Source organism: Condylura cristata, unplaced genomic scaffold (assembly GCF_000260355.1).
Source record: "Condylura cristata isolate star-nosed mole 26May11 unplaced genomic scaffold, ConCri1.0 scaffold00013, whole genome shotgun sequence".
Classification (NCBI taxonomy): domain Eukaryota; kingdom Metazoa; phylum Chordata; class Mammalia; order Eulipotyphla; family Talpidae; genus Condylura; species Condylura cristata.
In genome coordinates, this window is record NW_004567114.1 from 25,053,366 (window position 1) to 25,058,489 (window position 5,124).

Consider the following 5,124-nt stretch of genomic DNA (forward strand, 5'->3'; position numbering starts at 1 on the left):
CTTAGAAATCTAAGTAGATAATGAATTTTTAAAAAAAGTAGTTAGAAATGCATACTTAGATAAATAAAATTATTTAAAACTGCAGGAGAAATGATTAATAGACAAATCAGGGTAATGGGTATTTTAGTAGGGGTTGTATTTGGAATGAGGCACAGAAAAACCTGGGTGGCCAGGAAAATCCTATTTCTTGACCTGGATGTTGGTTATTAGGATATTCGCCTTGTGATATTTCATTAAGTTATATATATATTTTAAAGAGTTATTTATACATACAGAACTGGTGTATAGGCCAGAAGTGCAGGAGTGGTGAGAGGTCTCATCCAAGACAGAGCGGGGAGAACAGACAGATAGATGAAATACACTGCTGAGGGGAGCAGTGGGTGAGACAAAAGAGGTCTGCCAGGCCATGTGAATCACCTCTGGGGCCGGGGATCGAATTTACTGAGGCGGCTGCAGCTTGCTTGCAGTGCTGTATCCCAACCCATTGCACCACCAGGGAGGACCCAAGCTATATATATATATATATATTTTTTTTTTAAGATTTATTTATTGATTGATGCATACAGAACTGGGGTACAGGCTAGAGGTGCAGGGACAGTGAGAGGATTCACTAGAGACAGAGTGGGGAGCAGAACAGGCAGATCGATGAAGTACACTGCTGAGGGGAGCAGCGGGCGGGTCAGGAGAGGTCTGCTAGGCCATGTGATCACCTCCGGGGCAGGTGGGAATTGAACTAATGTGAAAGTGGCTTTCAGCTACTTAGTGCTGTGTTTTTACCTGCTGTGCCACCAGGGAGGGCCCTCAACCTATGTTTTTTAATGCTATTTTCTATGTCTTTTCTTATTCCTCAATGCAAAATACAAGATAAATTAATAAATAACCTTGGTCAAAGAATAAACCACAATATAAAATTTTAGCTGAGTGAAAATATGACATCCCAACATACACACCCAAATATAGTATTAGAGGACTACAAAATTTTCTGTCCACATACCCACCCCCACAAATTTTTTTCTTGAGTTATAACTTACATATATTAAAACACACTTTTTTTGAGGTAAAATCCAAACCTCTGCTAGGATGCCTGGCATAGTAAGTGTTTGTGGCCTGAGGGTAACTGCAGTAATTAGAAAGTTCTTCCTGTTGTATATTGAGTTAGGGCTTACTGAGAATGGACCTTTTTATACTTTTCCTCAGCCTTGTATGCATTTGAAAGTGGCTTCTAAATCTTCTCCTGAGGTAGTACTCCCAAATTTATTTAGAAATTCTTCAAATACATTTCTTTGTTGTACTGATTTTTTGCCTCTGGATTTGTTCTGTTTCTGTTTAAATGATTAACTGAGTAAGTTAAACAAATGGAGTCTAATTAGACTGGAGAAAATTTTTGGGTCCTTGATATGAGTGTGCTATCTGGTATTTCAGAAAGTGTACTGGGGCTTACATAAGTTTTTTTGAAGGTCAAAGAAGCCTTGGAAAAGCTTTCAGGTTTTCACAGAATAGAGTTGCTTTCTCTGAGACAGGACTCTACAGTAAGACTTCACTCTTCCTGGAAAGAAACAGTGTAATAGGATTGGTTGGTAGGCGTGGGCCTAAGTCCTGATTAGTTAATTGGAGGGTTTGGAAAAAGCCAAGCTTCTCTCTCTTCATCTTTAAAATAAGAATATTAACAATAGAAACAAAAATAGTAATATCTACTTTCATAGGAATGTTGTGAGGGGACTCAGAAGCTACTCAGTGATCATTATTCCTCATTAACTTTTCTCTGAAAAACTGTAGAAACCAAGATATTGTCTTCCTCTGGTGCTCTCCCAGTGTTAACTTTTCTTGCATAAAGGCTGCTCTTGACTCATCTCTAGTTTAAGGAGGAAGTTACATGACAAATTTTTCCCTGAATGGACGGGGGAGAAATATGCCAAGTCACTGCAGCCACCCCCACTGCCAGTGGGCTGATGAAGTAGGCTGGAAACAGCTGTAAGTACATTTTCATGGGCCTGCATATGTGAGCATCCACTGCCTCTTCTACTTTTTCTAGACATGTGTTCACTCTCAGGGGCCTGGGCATCTGCTTTTTCCTCCAATTTATTTGAAATAACAACAGTTTTTAATTTTTACAAGTAGCTGGTTGCAAACACATGTGAAATACAGATGATGAAAGAACTTATACTTTTCTGTGCAATTAAGTATTGTTGTTTGTGTAGCTATTTTAGCTTTCTTGACAGCACTGACTGTCTCCATCTGGCTTTTCTTAATTACCAAATGTTATGTGATCCCCAGGAGTTAGCCACTGCTCTCTGTATTGCCATACCCTTGATTGTACTTTCCTTATGGTTCAAAAACAGAGACTTTGGGAATGTTCACTTGGCTCTTAGAATTGGCTTGCTATTGTACATGTAGTGAGGGAAAGTGGTAGTCAACTGCAAACTCTTAATTCTCTAAGTAGAGTCAGGAATGAAATAGATTAATTACCACATGTGCTTAACTTAACTTAGTATTTCGTAGCTTTACCTTCCCTCAAATCCTGCTCCAGAGAAAATGAGTGAATTTACTTCAGTTTATTCACTTAATGAATTTTCTTAGCTGAGTGTTATGCAAAGTTCTATGGGTGATCTGAAGATAAACACTTTCTTGCCTTTAGAAGATCGCCAGCCTAAGAGATGAGGTAATGGCATGTGTGTGTACCATTTTATAAGTCCAGAGTCCATGAAAAAAGATAATTAAGGCTAGAAGAGATTTAGAGGATCAGTAAAGTTTTCATGAAATTTGTATTTCAAAGAACTGATGGATAGATAGAATTTTAGCCCCTTTATTTTTCTACTCTTACCACAATAAAATGCTGTTTAAAAAAGTCCAGAATTGCCAGCAAGAAGATGAAGAAAGATCAACCTTAGATAATGCAATACATTAGAAAATGGAATCCATCAAAGGAGGTTTATTTTCTTTCCTGTATTCTTATCTTCTGCAGTCTAATCCACTAACATCTCTACTCATGTAGAAAATATTTACTAAAACCTACTATGTGTTAGGCTCTTTTCTATAGGCTTTGGGTGGACTATAGCAGAGAAACAAAGCACTGTCACCAAAAACTTACATTCTGGGGTGAGGGAAACTGACAATAAACAATAGAGACAATAAATGATATAGTATCTTTAAAAGATTCTCTTAGATGTGCTATGGGAGAGAAAAAGTAGAGATAAGGAAGTTGGGAAGTGGTGTGGGGAGCTCAGGGGAAGATACTATTCAATAGGGTGTTCAATGTAGGCCTCATTGAGAAGGTCGTGTTTGAGCAAAGACTTTGAAGTGGTAAGTCATGCAGAAATTTAGGGGAATATCATTTCACTAGAACCATTGTGAAGGTTCTGAAGTGAGAATATGCCTGGTGTTTGAGAAATAGCAAGGAAAACAATGTGCTGAAGCAGAGTAAGGGAGGGGGAGAATAGTAGATGAAGATATAAAGTTAAGAGGGGCAAAGAGTATGTCCAATTACTTAGGCTATTACTGTGAAGGAAATTGTAGAGTCACTAGAGAATTCTGAGCCAAGGATTGATTTGATCTGACTTAAAAGCATCAGTTTGGCTGATGAGTTGAGAATAGATGGCAGGAGTAGGGCTGCCAAGTATAGAAATGGAGAGAAACAGTAGGATTCTCACTTGACATAGGTGATTACTGATTACCTATAGTAACAGTGGTTGTAATATAGATGTAATCTGAAAGTAAAAGCATTAAGATTTCTTGATATATTGGGGAAGAAAAGGGTGCATGTCCTTAAACGTTCAGATAAAGATGCTGAATATAGTTTGGCTATAGAGGTCTAGTCAAGGAAAAGGTTTTAACTAGACATAATAATTGAGTTTTGGTGGCATATGCATAGTTTTGAAAGCCTTAAGACTGGAGGAGATCAGCAAGTGAGTGAATATAGCTAGTCAAGAGAAGGGACCAAGTTCTAAGTCAGGCATTCTAAGTCAGAGGATGGAACCAAAAATGAAATCAAGAAATGACTAATGAGGTAGCAGGAAAATCAAGAGAGGGTAGTCTAGGAATGCAAGTGGAAAAGTGTAGCAAAGAGAAGCAGCTATGTTGAATTTTGCTGATTGGTCAGATGAGATGAGTAGAATGAATGCAGGTTGAATCAACCATTCTTTGGTGACTATCATTAAATCCAAGTTTTATAATTTAGGGAAGGACTTGGTAGTTAACGAGTTTTGTTGTCCGTTGTATACCTTGAATAATTACCAACACCTGGTTTTTTCCAACTTCCCCCTATAAAGTAGTGTGACTCATTTATTTGCTCAACATTTTGCCCTTTCGGTGCATTTTGCAAGGATTTTGTTTGCCCCAATCCAGAGCCATGAGATAAGGTTTTCCCAGGAAATGCTGAAGGTATTTTCTAATCCATAATCTGCCTTTTTTATCTGAGCGTTGATTTTTTTATACTCACTCGTTAACAGTGTTCTTCACTAAATTCTGTTAAGAATTTTCAGTTCATTATATATCTGCTTTGCTCTTGTTATCTTGGATGTGTTACTATCTAAATCTTAGAAGATAAAGGACATTTACCTTCTTCCTGAAAATCAATATTCTATTTCTTAGAAATGAAAATTTGCCCCCTGCCAGCTTAATTTCATGTTTTCCATCAGCCCCTTTCCCAGCTTCTGCTTCCTGTTCCTGGTAGGGACGTGTCCCCCCCTAATTTAGTGTTATTCCTTTGCCAGCGCAGGTTGGCCTATGTATTAAACTGTTGTGTTTGCTCAGAAGCAGTCTTGTTCAAAATTTGGGTGCCTGTGTTCTGTGTGGCTGTGATATTTCTTACCATTGATAGTGAGCCTTTGTGATTATTCCAAGTTCAGACATAATGACATCTTTGTCTGTTATAAGTTCCAGACCTCTGGTACTTTTATGAGTCATTAAAGAAGAAAACCTACAAAATGGTCCTCAGTATACAGCTTTCTGTCAGTGACCTCTGTCAGTACAGTGTCTGTACTGCCTGCTTTCTTTCTTTTTTTTTTATTACAAAGTTTATTTTTACATCATTTTGCACATTTTTTTTTCCATCTCGATTGTAATCCCCGCGGGTTTCCCATCACCAAATCACCCCTGTGCCACCACCATAGTCCCGTGCATTTCCCT

General features: G+C 38.1%; 1 protein-coding gene across 3 annotated transcripts in view; it reads left to right on the top strand.

Moving 5' to 3' along the window:
• Positions 1–5,124, top strand: part of DCAF5 (DDB1 and CUL4 associated factor 5) — an 84,543-nt gene that overhangs the window by 70,380 nt on the left and 9,039 nt on the right. The window lies entirely within an intron of this gene.